The sequence below is a fragment of the Dioscorea cayenensis genome, unplaced genomic scaffold, assembly GCF_009730915.1.
Source record: "Dioscorea cayenensis subsp. rotundata cultivar TDr96_F1 unplaced genomic scaffold, TDr96_F1_v2_PseudoChromosome.rev07_lg8_w22 25.fasta BLBR01002019.1, whole genome shotgun sequence".
Lineage (NCBI taxonomy): Eukaryota > Viridiplantae > Streptophyta > Magnoliopsida > Dioscoreales > Dioscoreaceae > Dioscorea > Dioscorea cayenensis.
Window position 1 is genome coordinate 28,018 of NW_024088410.1, and position 17,423 is coordinate 45,440.

Genomic DNA, 17,423 nt, shown 5'->3' on the forward strand with positions numbered 1-17,423 from the left:
GGTGACTACTGCGAATGTCTCATTGTAGTCAATTCCTTCCTGTTGTCTATTTTCAAAAATCAACAAATGCGCTTTATGTTGTTCCACTATTATACTTGGTCTTATACACCCATTTGCACCTAACGAATTTCTTCCCAGGCGGCAAGATTGCAAGCTCCCAAGTATCATTCCTTTGAAGTGCTGCAATTTCTATCTTCATGGCCTCACTCCATTTCTCCTCCTTCATGGCTTCAGAATTCCGAGTGAGTTCGGACACTGTGGTAACTGCAACCAAAAAGGCATTATATTTAGCAAAAAAAATTTAAGTTAGTACATGTCACATAGTTAGCAATAGGATAAGGAGTACTTAAGGATGTTGAATAAACGGGAGCAAAGATGGGTCATTAGAGCTAGAGCACTAAGCGGAATATGTCATAAAATTCTTCAACAACACAGAAGGTCGACTCACTCGCTACCCTCTACCATATTCGTCCTCATCCCTTGGACAAGAATCACCCACCTCATGTTTCTCGACACCTTCAGCATGGCAACTTTCTCATCACTGCTAGCAACAAGCAGTTCCTTCTCTGGCTGAATCATTGCATTACCCACCACAATTTCTTTCTTAGATGAATCAATAATCAAACTTCCTTTTTTTCAAGAGAGGGAGACATAACTCTCTGCTCAATAGTAGGCAAATGATCATTAGTGGGGCGTCCATAAGTGATCATCATACACCACTTCTTCTCTAACCATAGAACTTTTTGAATTTCAGAATTAATATAAGGAAATGAGTCTCATGAAAAACCACGTCACGTGAAATAAAATACTAGTCATTCTCAATATCATAGCTCTCCACCCCTTTTTCCCATAAAGATACTCAACAAAAGCATACTTCCGACTTTTCTCCCCAAATTCATCTTTGACACGGACTTGCCAATGTTCATGACAAAGGCATCAGAAGACTCAAAATTGTTTATATTAAGGAGGTTTCCCAAACAAGACTTCATAAGATGTTTTCCCATTGATTAATTCAGTGGGTGTTCTATTAATAAGGAATCGTGTCATTAAAACACACTCCTCCCCAAAGTTCAACTAGCAAACAAGCTTCAAAAAGTAAAGCCCTTGCCACATTCAATATATGATGATCCTTTCTTTCAACCCGACCATTTTTTTTGCAGAGTGCTTACAGATGAAGTTTGAAATACAACCCCATTCTCATTGAAATAAGATTTGAGGCAAGAAAAATCTGTTCCATTATCACTACCAACAATTTTAAATCTCTTGCCAAATTATCGTTCAATCATAGCAAAGAAATTATGCATAATCTTCACAACCTCATGTTTTTTAACAAGCAAATAAAGCCATTCTGCTCTAGATAAAGTCGTCTACAATAGAGGTGGGCATGGGCTGTTTAACTTGGCACGACAGTTTTAGGGCGGCCAAAGGCCGTCCCGTAACTGACTCGGCTTACAACACTGCCCCGCCAGGCCGAGTTAGCCCGGAGGACCAGCGGGTCACGGGTCACCTTTACCGGCCCAGGGCACTGCCACAGCTAGCGTGCTGGCACGCCGGGTTTTAAATTTTTTTTTTTTTAAATGAAATTATAAAATTTAATTTTGAAAGATAATAAAAATATAAAAATCAATACTAAACTTTGACTGTGCCTATGATTGTTTTTATATAGCCTGTTGCCATGTCCTTATCCTTAGATTATTTGATGTGGGACTAAATTTGAATACTGTAAGACTTACTTATTGTCTATATACTTTAGTAAAGAAATACTATCAATAAAAAATTTGTTGGTGGGTTGGGTTGAGTATCAATGTCATATAGATGGTGTCTTATGTTCAAATCTCATGAAATGTATTATTAAGGTTAAAATGGTTAAAAATTTATAATTAAATTTTTTTTTTAAATTACGTGAAAAATTTATTATTAATTTAACAAAAATTTATGTTAATTGTTTATTAGTCATAATTTCAACTAATAGTATGATTTCAAGTCCATAACTGTTTAAAAACACACAATAGTTTAGAGAATCCTTAAAAACGCAAAAATAATTATAAAAAGGATTATGGTATTAAATTAATAATATATTTATACTAGTGCACTATTGAAATTAAATTATGTTGTATTCTATAATAATATTTTTCTATATGAATAATTTGGTATCAATATTTCATTCATTTTAAATAATATTAATAATGGAGATAAATAATATTTATAAAAAAAAATGGATTGTAATATTAAATGATAATAATGTTTGGTAGTAACCTAGTACCAACTATTTGTAGTTCAATTGGTTAGAACTTCTCAACACCGCCAAGAGGTTTTTGGGTTCAATCCATGCCTAAGACATGATTGTTATGGGTGTTTTTAAATTATAAAAAGCTAACCCGGCAGGTGGACCGGGCCCAACCCTGCAGGAAAAGAACCGTGGTGACTCGCTTGGTCACAGGTTGGTAAAAGCCCAACCCATAACCAGGCCCGCTATAGTGACGGCTGATTATAGGTTGCCGGCCCTACTCACAGGGTCAATTGACACCACAGGTTTGTCCGAGCTGGGTCAAATTTCGGCCCGTGGCCCCAACTAATCTACAATAGTCAAAAAATAGTATGCACCACATGAAGCAGGAATTCTATATACTCCCCAAAGATCACACTGTATCAATTCAGCTTTACCATCACTAGCAAGAATACTTCTCGAGTTTGTTAAACATCACATGGTTCATCAACAATTCTACTTTTATTCTTAACATCAGGGATGAGAAATACTCTATATTTGGATGGATGCTCAAGTCTGCAATGCCATAGCTTCTTGTCGTCTACTTCTTTATCCTGGTTTGCACACCCTTTCTCCATTGCTCTAAAGAGATAGAACCTGCCATGATGCTCTCCCTCTCCAATCAACATCCTAGTAGTATGGTCCTTTATCATACAAAGATTATCAGTGAACTTGATTGTACAATTTAAATCTTCCATCAAACATGCTACAGAAATAAAAGTATAATTCATCTTGGAAACAAATAAAACAAAACAAATAAATTTGTTGCTGCCCAAGCACATCACGCCTTCCTTCATAGTGAATGTTTATTCACTATTTTGCAAATCAACCAAAATAGGTACAATGTCTTGTACGTTTAACAACAAATTGAGGCATCCCATCATATGGTGAGATGCTCCAAACTCTATAATCTATTCAATAATTTTTACCACTCAAAATTTCGGTTGGACTCAATTTCTAAATCTTCATAAGGTTTATAAGGGCTATCCAATCTTCATTGCTCAAGTTCAGGAAGGTCCGCCAATTTATCATGGTGTACACAACAATATATGACCTTGTCCCGAGTGTGGTCACTGTTGCATTTGCTCATGGTCCTCTACCTCCTCCAGAACTAGGCCCGCCAGTGCCACTTCTACCACATACCTTGTCTCCATATTTCTCGGTGTACCACTTGGGGAACCCAATGAGTTTAAAGCATTCGTCAATCTTGTGCCCGGGTTTGCTGCAATTTCCACATACCTTTTCTTCTCCTTGTCATTCACATATCCCTTGCTTGAATTTGGTCTCGTTGCAAACACCACAATTTCGGCTCTTACTTCTTTGCCACAGGCTAGATTCTTAAACTATTCTCTCATCATAATAGCATAAACTCAACTAACATTTGGTAAAGGATCAGTGGCCAAGACAATAGAGCAAGTCATCCTATGTTGAGGATTGTCCCGCCGATAAGCCTCCATCACCGTCACCTGTTGAGAGAGAGATGCTGAAAAATACAGAGAAACGATAGTAAAGAGAAGAGATAGCAAGCAAAAGGTCAGAGCTTGGTCAAGAGAAGAGTTCTCAAACTAGGTGTTCGCTCATCATCCAATGAGCTTACGGTCACTACCAACTTTATAATAGTCAAAAAGTGGATACACTACTGATTATTCCATTGGTCAGTCTTTTCACTAACTTAACACTGATTGGCTTAAAACCTTAACTTAGATACTATATTATAATAGTAATCAAAACATTAGATTAAAACCCGGGGTTCTTCTAAACTTCGAGTGCATCGCCAATCCTCGACTCCATCGTTTGCGGATCTCGCGCCCAGCTACACCCATGCTTATGTACAGCCACGCTCCATGCTCTTCACGACTCGAGTGATGGCTGCGCAGCACTAAGCTTCAATCATCTGGCCAGCTCAGCGTCAACACCCTCCCTTGATTGAAGCTCTCGATTCCCCGATTTAGCTTCGCATCTTCTTATGTTTCTCGAGGGAGTAGCGGTTTTGATCGAATGTCGACCCAGTTGATCTCGGTGTTGTAATCTTGCAGCGTGATCAATCCATCCGAGACAAGACTTGAATGAAATGGAACCTAACATCTATGTGTTTGGTCCTCCCATGATATCTTTGGATTTTTTTGCTACTGCTAGAGCTGATTGGTTATCACACCAAAGAACAGAGGATCCTTCACTCATCCTTCCACAATCACTGAGAATTCTTCTCAACCAAACTAACTGACAGGCTGCTGAGGTGGCCGCTATATACTCGCCTTCAGTTGAGGAAAGAGCCACAACATCTTGTTTCTTTGATAGCCAAGTTCGAACATGTTCCAATCCTGCATAGAATCCCTGAGGTGCTCTTCCTATCAGTCAAAGAACCTCCCCATTCGCTGTCTGTGAACCCTTCCAGACACCCGCTACTTTCACACGAGTAGAACACTCCAAATGATACAGTTCCTGTAAGATATCTCATGACCCTCTTTGCTGCATTAAAATGATTGACACTTGGCCTGCTCATAAATCTTGATAGGAGATTAACAGCATAGCAAATATCTGGTCTCGTGTGTATGATATAAAGTAACTTGCCAATGAGACTCCTGTACAATCCAGTATCCGTTAGTTCTTCCTGATCTTCTTCTGAGAATTTTTCATTTATCCCAATTGGTGTCTCAGCATGCTTGCAATGCTTCATGTTAATCTGTATTAAGAGTTTTTCAACATATCTCCTCTGTGAGATAAAAATTCCTTCGCTTGATTGGTAAACCTCCAATCCTAGAAAGAACTTGATTTCTCCAAGGTCTGACATATCAAAGTTGCTTATCATCTCCCTTTTAAATTGCTTGATCAGATTTTGTAATGCACTAGTATATACCATATCATCCACATAAAGACTGATTAAAATGTAATTTCCTTCTCCATCTTCCTTTTTATACAATGTGTGTTCCGTATCATTCTCCATATATCCATGATGTTTGAAATGAGCATCAATCTTGCTATACCACGCTCTCAGCACCTGCTTGAGCCTGTAGAGGGCCTTCTTCAGACGATACACCTTGTGTTCTTCACCGATAATCTCATAGCCCTTGGGTTGAGACACATAGACCTCCTCTGAAATTTCACCATTTAGGAACGCAAATCGTACATCAAAATGATACACTGGTTGGCAAGTTTGAGAAGCAAAAGCAAGGATGATCCTCACTGTTTCAATTCGGGCCACCGGTGAGAAAACTTCATCATAATCCAAACCATACTGTTGAACATATCCCCTCGCTACTAGCCTCGCTTTATGTTTCTGAATTTCTCCATTGGCTCCATATTTGGTCTTGAATACCCACTTGAGACCCACGGCCTTCTTTCCAGATGGTAACTCTACTAGATCCCAAGTGTCATTGCTTTGGATGGCCGCTATTTCTGCATCCATTGCCTACTGCCACTCTTTATGCTTCACAGCATCTTGATACACCTGTGGATCACCTACATGAAAAGCATAGGAGCATGAGTTATATACCTCAGTCAAGGATCTCATTCTCCTCGGTGGTGACTCATCACTTGATTCTCCTGTTGAGCTTGAGTCACCGGAACTTGGAGGACTTCTACTTCTACTTGTTTCTTCTCCAGCTGCTCTGTTGTTAATCGCATCTTCGCTGGTGTTCAAACCCTCCAGTACAACTACAGTCTCATCTCCATTTGCTTTCCAATTCCACCTTGAATTCTCATGAACAATTACATCCCTGCTTATGATTATCTTGGATGTCAATGGTTCATACAACCTGTAAGCCTTGGAATTATGACAGTATCCCAACAGCACACACTTCAGTGACTTCTCATCTAACTTCCTGAGCCTCTGTGAGGGTATTAAGGTGAAAGCAATACTTCCAAAAACCCTTAGGTGACTTACATTAGGTATTACTCCATGCCACATTTCAAATGGAGTCTTTCCCTCCAAAGCTTGTGTAGGAGATTTGTTTATCAGATACACTGAAGTTGTTGCAGCCTCGGCCCAGAATTCTGTTGGTAATTCTCCATCTCTGAGTAGACAACGAGCCATCTCAACGATGGTTCTTGTTTTACGCTGCACCACTCCATTCTGTTGTGGTGAGTAGGGTGCCGAGTACTCCCTCCTGATTCCAAGTTCTTCACAATATTTACTGAAGACATGGGAAGTGAATTCTCCACCGCGATCACTCCTCAACGTCTTCAATATCCTCCCAGTCTCCCTCTCTACCATGGTGTGAAAGGTTTTGAAGTACTCGAAAGCCTCTCCCTTGTATTCGAGAAAATAAATCCAGCACTTTCTACTGAAATCATCAACAAGGAGAAGAAAAAAGTTCTTACCTCCCAGTGAGGGTATGCTCATTGGTCCACATAGGTCCATGTGCACCAACTGTAGTCGGTCTTCACTCCTTCTACACCTTGTTGTTGGGAAGGAACTTCTCGCATGCTTGCACATTGCACACTCTTCACATTGAGCCACATTATACAACTTCGGTAGCCCAATAACCCTACCTTCGCGCGTGAGCAACTCAAGACTTCTATAATTCAAATGCCCGAACCTCCGATGCCACAACTTTGATGATGTATGCTTGTTTACAACCAAATTCAGTCTCCCTACTCTAGAGAGATTTACTGGGAACATATTGTTACTCATCCTTGGTATCTCAATCACCACCTCCCTTGTATAATCATCCGTGATGACACACTTGTTCTTTTGAAAGACCATAGAGTAGCCTCTTGTGAGGAGCTGCCCAACGCTGAGCAGGTTATGAGCCAACCCGGAAACTAGTTGAACTCCTTGGAGTTGTTTGGACTCGCCACTCTTCATGCTGATGGTGACTGTGCCAACTCCAAGCACTTCCATTTCCTTATCATCTCCCAGACGAACTGTAACCCTTTGAGACTCATCTAACTCAGTAAATAGACTTCTCTCGCCCGTCATGTGGTTCAAGCACCCCGAATCCACTAACCAGATTGAACTTGAGGTCTCAACTCCTTCAGTACTTGCCATGAAAACATTATTCACATCCCTTTCCTCCGCCACCAGAGATACACCCTTTACTGATGTCTTGCTTCTCTCGCGGCACTCAGCCTTCACATGGCCAAATTTCTTACACTGAAAACACTGGATGCCAGGCTTAGACTCACTTCCTTGACCCCTGGACCATCTTCCTCTTCCTCTCCCTCGTGAGAAACCTCTCCCACGGCCCCTGGTTGAGTTCCAACCGGATGAAGAGGTAGGACTGCTCTTCTCCTTCGTCTGTGTCCCTGAATTTTCACCCTTACATACAATGCTTTCTCACTTGTCTTTCCAAGTGATCTGTTCACCCTTATCTCATGAGCTTGTAAAGAGCCACAAAGTTCATCAAGTGTGAGCTTTGAAAGATCCCTGGTCTCCTCCATCACCGCATCTACATAATCGAATTTCGAGGGCAAACTCCGCAGCACCTTGGCCACTACTTCTGCTTCTGAGAGTGTCTCCCCAAGCGCCTTCACTTGATTCATAATCGCCACAACCCTGGTAAAGTAGGTTTGTATGTTTTCTGTCTTCCATTTGCAAAGTCTCAAAGCTCTGCTTAAGTGCTTGTTTCCGAACCACAACCATCTTATTAGAACCATGATATAAGTTCTTGATGATTTCCCAAGCTGCATGTGCCGTTTTAGCATCTGCAATCCGATCAAGGACCAGACCATCCACTGCCTGTTGAATAAGACACATCGCCTTCGCATCCCTCTTCTTGCTTTCTCTAGCCTTCACTTTGTCTTCCTCTTCAGGCATCCCCTTCTCTACCAGCTCCCAGAGCTCTTGTGACCGGAATACAGTCTTCATTCTCAAGCTCCATCTCCCATATTCTTCACCTTTGAAGACCGGGACGCAGTGCTGCGTAAGACTCACTGGAGCATCACTCACCATCACCACCTGACGCTCTGATACCACACTGTTGAGGATCGACCCGCCGATAAGCCTCCGTCACCGTCACCTGCTGAGAAAGAAAGATGCTGAAAAATACAGAGAAAAGATAGTAAAGAGAAGAGATAGCAAGCAAAAGGTCAGAGCTTGGTCAAGAGAAGGGTTCTCAAACTGGGTGTTCGCTCATCATCCAATGAGCTTACGGTCACTACCAACTTTATAATAGTCAAAAAGTGGATACACTACTGATTATCCCATTGGCCAGTCTTTTCACTAACTTAACACTGATTGGCTTAAAACCTTAACTTAGATACTATATTATAATAGTAATCAAAACATTAGATTAAAACCCAGCTTCTTCTAAACTTCAGTGCATCTGCCAATCCTCAGCTCCATGCTGCAGATCTCACGCCCAGCTACACCCATGCTTGTGTACAGCCACGCTCCATGCTCTTCACGACTCGAGTGATGGCTACGCAGCACTGAGCTTTAATCATCTGGCCACCTCAGCATCAACATCCTATAGACTTTTTCCTCAAGTCCCATCACAAACTAATTAACTCATTCCTCTTCTTGTCACTTCACCAATTCCGCCGTGATCTTTTACTTGCAACTTGAGCACTTACGCACAGGGATTCTCTCATAATTTGCAAGTTCATCCCATAGTTTCTTCAATCTTCTGAAGTAATTCATAACATTCGCCCTATGCGACTTGCAGTTAGCGATTTCAGTTTTCAATTGATGAATTCTTGGTCCATTAGCAATTGAAAATTATTTCTTCAAATCATCCCACAAATTTTTATCCAACTTGACATATATGATTTGTGAACAAAGGGGCAGTTCAATTGTGTTCAAAATCCATGATATGATCATTGAGTTCATCATCCACCAATCTTTAGCCTCTGATGAATCACTCACGAGTTCTTTAAGTGTTTCATCAATGAAACCCAATTTCTTCTTTGCTTGCAATGAGGTTTGTATTGCCATTGCAAACACTTCATAATTTATGCCCCTCAATTGAGCATTTGTAATTAGATTTCCTGGACTATCACTAGAACTCAAAAAGTATGACCCCAACTTCTTTCGGTGGTAATGGACATGGTGTTTCACCAGACATTTTAATTATCTTTCTCCTCACTGTGTTTCGGTATTCTTCCTATCATTTCTTTGGTTCCATGAGAAAATTTGTGGAAAAATAATCTTTAATCTCATTGTCCTTAAAGAATGTACAATGTATATATGAAGAAGAAAACGCTCATGCAAATCTCCTAATTGCCTCCTAATTTCAAGCCTAATATAACTCTTTCTGAATGTAGAAATATCCTATGATAATTATAAATATTCACAAGATCAATAATATTCATAAAATATTCCTATATTTCCCATAAGGCTTCCAAAGGATATGCAATATTCACCATATATTTAAGAAGAATGTGATCAATATATGGTAGAGAAAGTGAATGGAATGGTTAAAGGCACCTCTAGCTCATCAACTCCATTGTAAATATCATATCCTTTTTACTTTTTCACTTCTTCAAATTTCTAGACATACAGTTGTCTCACATTTTAAAGTGTATGATATGTACATATATGCATACTAATGATGATCGTTCTTTTGACTTTATGCTTATCTAAATGTTTATACCTATTAAAATTGATTTGTGGTTAGTTTCCCTTGTTATTGTTTCGTATTAACACCATCAGTAACACTAGCATTATCTAGTAGTTCAAACCAAGTCCTAGTTAATTTTGAAGCGGGCATGGAGATCCAGGAGGTTTATAAAGAAATATGTTTGCAAGAGATACTGGTTATCAGCAAGAAAAAGAAGGATATATTAAATTAGGTAATGACAACATGGAGACCAAAGCTAGAAAGGTTGCAACTAAAGATGCAACCCAAGTAACAGAAGGTGTGTATGCAGGATAACTAGTTAGAAAAGAAGATTCTAAAGACAAAACCAATTATGATGGTTTGGGTACAAAATAGGTCGATGTAGCACAACAAGCTACAACATATAAAGCTCAAGGTGGGTATCTCAACACTAATAGTAGAAAGAGGAGCAAAGTGCAACCCAAGTTACAAAGCAAGGTGGATCACACATAGTTGAAAGTGTGGATATCACAACTCTATTGCAACACAAACTACAGGAGGTAACGGTAGCTAGTTCACGTTGTGACACCCCAAGCTCAAGGAACAAATGGTGAATGAACAAATGTTACTATCATGTTGCAACAACCCCAACTGAAGGAGTATGTGTTACAAGTCACACAGCATAACCACCAATAACTCCACATGCAACACAGTCTAGAAGTTCAAATCCTACCTCATTTTCAAACCCTCTTTAGTGATTCTATGGACAGAGAGTTCAATAGGAAAGGACCTTTGATGATGAATGCAAGAATTTGTGCAATTATAGTTCTTTTTGAGATTTTTGTTTCATTAAGGAGTAGAATGATTAACTACCTTGACATCAAGTTTGTAAAAAAAGGGGGAGAATGGTATGTGCAACCTTAGTACATTGATTTGACAACAAAAGATATGGGTGAATTTGTTCAAGAAGTTGGAGATGTTACAACTGATATTACAACTTGACTTGCAATACAATCTAGATCCTGCCACAATTAGCAAGTTGTCTTTAGTGATTCTACTGGAGAAATTAATCAACTCTTACAAGCATCAAAAAAGAAAATTGTTAACTATTATTTCACTATATGATTTGTTACAAAGGTGGAGATGATATGCGGAGGCATGTAAAGTTTTGTTTTGTTGCTTTGGGGATGGTAAGTGCATTTTAATTTGACATTAGTTGTCAAAAAACAAGAGCGTAGTATTTAGTTAGTAAGTCTAAAAAATTTATTTTTGTCCTAATTTTGGTCGTGTGATAGCTACTAGTTACAACTGTTTTTGTTTATGTTAGTAGTCATGTTATAACTGTTGGTAACTTATTATGTGTTGAACATTTATATTAGTATGTTGTAACATTAAACTATTATGTCAATTGTGATAGTTGTTACAAATAATCCCAAAAAGGGAGATTGGTAGTGTTGGTGTTAGTGTGTTAATTTGTGGCATTATTTGTTATACAGGTATATAAGCAGTTGTAGTGAGTTGGTTTTGATGAGGTAACAATACGTTGAGGTGGTAGATGATGAAGTGGCAACCTGAAAAAATGATGGCTTGACCAAATTCAAATCACAAGCTATTCCAAGAAGGAAGTTATCTATGGAGGAGAATTTGAATTAAAAGTTTTATTGGAGAAGACTAAATTTTGATACTTAATTGGAAACTAACTTTGCTTAAACTTTGCTTATATAAAAATTGAAAGATGCTCAAAGAAACTATATTTGATGAAGGCTATTAGCAAGAGACTAAGTGAAATCTATTAAGACCCATATTTAAACAATTTGGATGTTATGTTTGGAGGAGCAATAATTGACAAGTGGCAAGTTTATTTGAATAAAAGATTTGATTGAAGATACTCCTAATATTTTTGGTTTGCTAGTGTTTGACTGAAGATTGAAGACCAAGGATAAAAGGCTGAAGATATTTTATGGAAGAGCTTTGCATGAGGCTAAATTAGGCGTAACTCAATTTGTTGATGATGATTGAAGGAGGAGTGATGGGGAGCTGATCGTGAGATGGTGTTGAAGATGGTATGAAGTATGGAGCTGGATTCTAGTTAAGTATGGAGAGCATGGAGTTGTGTTCTCTATGTCTCCACTTTTGTGTATTATATTAATATAGTAATGAAACTAGTGGTCAACATATCTATGGGTGTTTGAGCTAGCCAATGGGAAGTGTTTTAATGTGTATGGCTGGACCAATAGAAGTAGGGTAGTTGGTACTGACCAATGAGAGATCAGTAAGCATGTTTGTTTGTCTGGTTACATTTTGATTAGTCTATATAAATATGAAGAGAGGTAGTGGATGCTGGTTGGCCATTAAAAAGATCTTTGAAAAGTCTTTCTTCTCTTTAGAGGTTTATGCTTGATTTCTCTTCTTAGGCATTTCTTCAAACAGGTTGAGAAAAACCTATGTGCAAGTATCTATCCTCATCTCTGAACTCCAACAAATTGGGATCAGAGCTTGGAGCTCAGATCATGGCCGGAGATAACAACAACCATGTCATTCTCTCACAGTCCTCAGTGTTGGTGTATAAAGGGCATGACTACAGGAGATGGAGTCTTCGCATGAAGACGGTGTTCCGGTCGCAGGAGTTATGGGACCTTGTAGAAAAGGGGATATCTGAAACTAAGGATGAGGCGGTGGATAGAGAAAACAAGAAGAAAGATACCAGGGCTTTGAGTATCATCCAACAGGCTGTAGACGAACCAATTCTTGACCGAATCGCAGAGGCAGAGATGGCTCATGCAGCTTGGGTTATGATTCAGAAGCAGTACCATGGAACCACCAAGATAGCTTCAGTGAGGAAGCAATCACTCAGACAAAACTTTGAGGTGCTCTAGATGGAAGAGAGTGAACACATTCAGGATTATTGTTCAAGAGTGGTGTTTATTGTGAACTAGATTCGTGGGCTTGGGTATAAGCTCAGTGAAGAAGAAATGGTAGCCAAAGTACTCAGAAGCTTGCATCCAAAGTTTAACTTCGTAGCAGTTGCAATTGAGGAATCGAAGGACATCACTAAACTTAGTTTGGATGAGTTAAGCGGGTCTCTTCAGGCTCATGAGATTCGTGTGAATAGGGGACTTGTAAAGCTAGGAGAAAAGGCTTTGCATGTGAAAGATGATGCTATTGGCTCTCATTACAACAAAGGCTCAAGTTCAAACTTTGGAGGTTTTCTAGGGGAAGGCAGAGGTCGAGGAAGACATCCTGGTCGAGGTAAAGGAAGATCAAGTGCAAGAGGTAGAGAAAGAGGCCACGAAGACAGAAGAAACATACAGTGCTTTCACTATAAGAAGTTTGGTCATGTGAAGGCAAATTGTTGGGTGAGAGAGAAACAACAAAAGAAGGGAGTTAATCTGGTTGTTGAGGAGAAAGACATTAACAGTGTATTCATGGCTAGCAGCTCACAAGAAGGTGCTAATTCATCCATCTGGCTCATTGATAGTGGGTGCTCAAACCACATGACAGGAGACAAAGGATTGTTCAGTGTTTTGGATGAGTCTCAGAAGGAGAGTGTGAGACTAGGAGATGATAAGAAGATGCTAGTGCATGGAGTGGGTACTATGGGTTTCTACACTCAAGCTGGAGAAATGAAACAGTTTCAAAGAGTCCAATATATTCCAGGTTTGGTCCATAACCTTTTGAGTGTTGGGAAGTTGTTGTCAAGAGGGTATTCAGTTGTGTTTAGCCATGATGAGTGTGTTATTAGTGATAATCAAAGCCAACACCGGATCATTACTGTCCCCAAGACAAGAAACAATATGTTTCCTGTTGATATTACAAGCATTGGCGGTATTAATTTAGCTGTTTCAAGTCCAAGTCTGAGTGAATTATGGCATCTCAGACTCGGACATCTCAACTATAGGAGTTTGCAATTCATGGCACGCAAGAGCATGGCTGTTGGCATACCAGAGCTGAAGCATGACAGTCAATGTGAGGAATGTGTTGTAACAAAGCTAGCAAGAGCCAACTTTCCATCAGGAATGTCCCGAAGAGCAACCTCAGCTCTCCAGTTGGTGCATATGGATTTATGTGGACCCATGAGTGAGGAGTGTTTGGGTGCTAACAAATATTTTTATTTGATTATTGATGATTTTAACAGGTGGTGTTGGGTGTATCTATTGAAGAACAAGTCAGAAGCCTTCAAGATTTTCCAAAATTTTCATGCAATAGTGGAGAGGCAGACTGGAAAGAAACTAAAGGTAGTAAGAAGTGATCGTGGTGGCGAATTCTCGCCAGCTGAGTTCCAGAAGTATTGTGAAACCTATGGAATCAAAAGAGAGTACTCAGCACCCTATACACCACAACAAAATGGTGTGGTGGAGCGCAAGAATCGTACCGTAGTGGAAATGGCTCGAGCTTTACTCAAGAGTGAAAATCTTCCACCAAGGTTCTGGGGAGAAGCTGTCTCAATGGCTGTGTACCTGATCAACAGATCTCCAACACATGCTTTACATAACATGACCCCTTTTGAAGCTTTGCATGGTGTCAAGCCAGTGGTGAGTCATTTAAAGGTGTTTGGTTGCATTGCATTTGTCCTAATTCCTTCAGAGAAGCTGCACAAACTAGATGACAAATCAGTAAGGTGCATATTCACTGGGTATTTCTCAGAATCCAAGGCATACAGGATGTTCAATCCAGTGACAGGGAGGATCATCATCAGCAGGAATGTTATGTTCCATGAGGAGGTTCGTTGGTGTTGGAATGCTCCTCAGCCCACTCCACCAGTTATAGAGTTTGATGAAGATAAAGAAGACAGGATAAACATGCTACAATGTACTCCAAATTCAGCTACATCTACTGAGAGTGGAGTAGGAGCTACTGTGTCTCCAAGACTCAGAGATACATATGATGGTTCAAGAACCCGAGTGGCTCCCACTGATGGGTCTCCTCCTAGAAAAACTAGATTGCTATCCGATGTTTACAATTCGTGCACTTTTGCAATACACGTTGCTGATCCAGTCGACTACAAGGAAGCCATAAAGAGTAAACAATGGCAAGAAGCTATGAATGCAGAGATAGACTCAATTACAAGCAACAAAACATGGGATTTATGTAAGTTGCCTACAGGAAAGAAAGCAGTTGATCTTAAATGGATTTTTAAGACTAAATTCAATGCAGAAGGGGAGATACAGAAGTATAAGGCTAGAGTTGTGGCCAAGGGTTATTCCCAAACTCAGGGGATTGATTATGATGAGGTTTTCTCACCAATGGCTCGTATTGAGACAGTGAGATTGGTTCTGGCGGTAGCTGCACATGCTGGATGGGAAGTGTTTCATTTTGATGTTAAATCGGCTTTCTTGAATGATGATATACAATAAGAGGTCTATGTTACTCAACCTGAAGGCTATGTGAAGAGAGGTGAAGAACATCTGGTTTGCAAGCTGAGGAAGGCCCTCTATGGGTTGAAACAGGCACCCAGGGCCTGGTATTCCAGAATTGATCATCATCTCAAGGAGCTTGGTTATATCAAGAGTGACAGTGAGCATACTTTATACAGAAAGGAGGGCAAAGATGATGAAGTGTTGCTCATCATCTTGTACGTGGATGACATTGTATACACAAGTTCTTCATCTACTTTGTTAGAGCAATTCAAATTGGACATGATGAACACTTTCAACATGTCTGATATGGGATTAATGAGTTACTTTTTGGGTTTAGAAGTGAAGTAGAATTCAGAGGGAATCTTCATCTCACAGAGAAAATACATAGAGGACTTATTGATTTATATGAATATGAAGCATTGCAAGCCTGTGAGTACACCATTAGCTGTGAATGAGAAGTTAGAAGATAATGATACAGATAAATTTACAGACCCGGGTACTTTTAGGAGCTTAATTGGGAAACTGATATATATTACACACACTCGTCCTGATATTAGCTTCTCAGTTAATCTCTTGTCTAGATTTATGAACCAGCCAAGCAAATTACAGTTCAGTGCTGCCAAATGTGTTGTGAGATATCTCACTGGCACTAAGCAGCTAGGTCTGTGGTATTCACGTGGAGATGAAGGTGAATTAGAAGCCTACTCTGATAGTGACTAGGGTGGATCCAAAGCTGATCGCAAGAGTACAACAGGAATGCTATTCCGGTTGGGGTCTAGTGTGATAGCTTGGGGATCTAGGAAGCAAGAAGTCATGGCACTCTCCACGATTGAGGCAGAGTACATAGCCTCCACTGCAGCAGCTTGCTAGATTGTTTGGCTGAGAAGGGTATTACATGATTGTGGTAAGAGTTGTTCAAATCCAACCAAGCTATGGGTGGATAATCTCTCAGCTATTGCTGTGGCCAAGAATCCAGCACACCATGGGCGCACGAAGCATATAGATGTAAGATTTCACTTCATACGGGGACTAGTTACAGATGGAGCAATATCTTTGCACCATTGCAGCACAGAGGATCAGATCGCAGACATCTTCACCAAGCCGTTAGGCACGGAGAAGCATGTGCAACTCAAGAAACTGCTTGGATTATGCTCGCTTCAATCAAGGGAGGGTGTTGATGATGATTGAAGGAGGAGTGATGGCGAGCTGATCGTGGGATGGTGTTGAAGATGGTATGAAGTATGGATCTGGATTCTAGTTAAGTATGGAGAGCATGGAGTTGTGTTCTCTATGTCTCCACTTTTGTGTATTATATTAATATAGTAATGAAACTAGTGGTCAACATATCTATGGGTGTTTGAGCTAGCCAATGGGAAGTGTTTTAATGTGTATGGCTGGACCAATAGAATTAGGGTAGTTGGTACTGACCAATGAGAGATCAGTAAGCATGTTTGTTTGTCTGGTTACTTTTTGATTAGTTTATATAAATATGAAGAGAGGTAGTGGAAGTTGGTTGGCCATTAAAAAGATCTTTGAAAAGTCTTTCTTCTCTTTAGAGGTTTATGCTTGATTTCTCTTCTCAGGCATTTCTTCAAACAGGTTGAGAAAAACCTGTGTGCAAGTATCTATCCTCATCTCTGAAATCCAACACAATTTACTTAAAGACCAACAAGATTAATGAAAACTAATTAATTTAGCAGGTTGGAGTTCAAATGAAGATCACATGCAGATGATTGAAGTTCTCATGTTATTATCTTTAGAACGTGATTGAAGACTGATGGAAGATCTATTATGGTGTGATTGAAGAGCGCCAAGCTTGGGCATGCATACATGAAGACCGAGGAGGGTCCTTGCTGACATGGTGTGAAAGTTCCTTTGGTTACTATTTTAACACAGGAGAACTCAACTGGGAGGGTTGGAAGTGTTCAGAGGTGGGATTACAGCCAGGTGTTGTAATTATGCTAGAGTTAGTAGGTGAGTCAAGTTGCAACTCAATTGCAACTAAATTGTAATGCCAAATTTGGTGGGTGCTAGATTTTGAAGCTATGGAAAATCAAGTTGAAAGAGGAAAGTTTCATGAGGAGGTACTTGTAGAGGATTATATAAGTCTCAGCTTAAGGATTTAGGATGCAAGAGGAGCCTAAGGAAGTAGACATGGAAACATTGGTCAATTTTGTGGGAGAGAACTTACCATCTAAGGTGTTCGTGGAAGGATCCTAGTGGAGTGTCACATCAACAAGAGGTTGATTTAAGCTTCTTCAGGGGTCATTTACTATTGTTCCTTCGTGAGGGTATTTGTGTGACCGATTTACACTTGTT